Raw genomic sequence first — 1933 nt, 5'->3', positions numbered from 1 at the left:
AGAAAAGGAAGTGAAATAAGTAAGAAGGAAGATCAGAAGAAGCTAAAACTGCCAGGGTGTAAATTGCCCAGAAAGGCTAAACAGTGGGCACTGGGAAAGTCTCTGTTAACTAAGAATACCCTGAGCTGAGTGCATCTCAATTTCAGTGAACTGCAGATGGGTGTGGCCCAACTTCTGTGTCTGTGCTGAAACTGACTGAAGTGTCTAACTTAACAAGACAAGAGTGGAGGGGTGCCTGTTCCAGGGCTGCCCAGAGGATTCAGGGGGTCTGGGGTCTTTCCGCCACCGAATTGCCGCCAAAGACCCAAAGTGGAAGAAGTTCTGGGGACCCAGGCCTCACGAGAGTTTTCCGGGGCCCCCAGATCAAGTGAAGGATCCTGCTCCAGGGGTCCTGAAAAACTCTTGTGGGGGTCTGGGACAAATTCCCCCCGCCCCCCGGGCAGCCCTGGCCTGTTCTGGCAGGAGGGGGTTCTCTGTGGTATCCCAGCTCATTGAGTGATGGTTTCAAGTGAAGACAAATGAAAATTGATGTGCAATTTGCCCGGGAAAAGGCTGCCCTCGAAAAAGAAAAGGCTGCCCACCAGCAAACACTGACCTTAAAAGACAAAGCAATTAAGACTCAGAAGCTGTACTGGTTGTAATGGAGTGGAAGAGGTGCACAGAGACATGTATCCTGGAAGCTGGGGTCCTGGTGACCACTGCGGTCGGAACAAACCTCAAGGAATCTAGCTGGAAGCAAACCCAACCTGAGTGAAGTGGCGGGGTGGGGATTTTGCTGGCCAGCGAAAGGTCTGTAGTAGCTGGTAGCTGTGAGCCTACGGCTGGATCAGGGTCTCTTTCCCTTTTGGGGGACACAGGAGTGTGTGCCCCATAGGGGAGTCCAAAAACAAATTTTAGGTATACTACTTCCGCCATGGTCAGTGTTCAAGTCTCTGGCAGTAAGTTCAGAAGGAGGGTGTGATGTTACAGCCTATATGATTTTATAAAAATATGCTAAATGAGTGAATATAATGTAACTGAAATATACTTCATGCAAAAGGTCTCTTGTAAGGTATCATTACAAAGCTTATCCAGGCAAGTCTCCTCTTACGCGGGGGTTCCATTCCGCGGTTAGCACGTAAAGCGAAAACCGCGTATAGTGAAACACTCATTGAGTTGAATGGCGGGCGGAATCACTCGCACTACAGATGCAGTTTTTATATTGTTATTTTTCTTTTCTTTCCTCCTGTTTTTGCCAACCGCACAAACCTGAATTCACGCATGTTAAATGCCCCTAAGATGCGACTTGCCTGTAATCTACTGAGTATGATCATCCTATTTGTATAAAGGTACCACTCTTGTATCTGAAACTAGAAATATGAACTATAACTCTGAGGGCCTATTGAAATTATGCAAAGTGTGGGCCACTAAATGTGATTGGAATCTTGATGACTCCCATTAACCAGGCAATCGACTGGATGCTCTGTTTGCAGGCAGGCCTTCCTGCGAGTCAGCTGGGAGAATGAAGGCTTAAGTCTGCAGTGGTAATGTGACATGTCACCGAACTAGATCCATCTTTAAACTGGTGTCTTCCATTGAGAAGGAGGGGGTGGGAACCAGAGAGGGACAAAAGATTCCCGCCTTATGCAAAAGATCAGGGGTCGCAACCTTTCAGAAGTGAAAGAACAGGGTACTTGTGCACTTTAGAGACTAACAAATTTATTTGAACATAAGCTTCATAGCTATGAACTTATGCTCAATAAATTTGTTAGTTTCTAAAGGTCCACAAGTACTCCTGTTTTTGAAGATACAGACTAACACGCGCTACTCTGAAACGCTTCAGAATGGTGTGCCAAGTCTTCATTTATTCACTGTAATTTAAGGTTTCGCATGCCAGTAATACATTTTTAACATTTTCAGAAGATCTCTTTTCTATAGTCTATAAATATATAAT

Source organism: Chelonoidis abingdonii, chromosome 16 (assembly GCF_003597395.2).
Source record: "Chelonoidis abingdonii isolate Lonesome George chromosome 16, CheloAbing_2.0, whole genome shotgun sequence".
NCBI lineage: Eukaryota > Metazoa > Chordata > Testudines > Testudinidae > Chelonoidis > Chelonoidis abingdonii.
Note: the sequence above shows the minus strand (reverse complement) of the source record.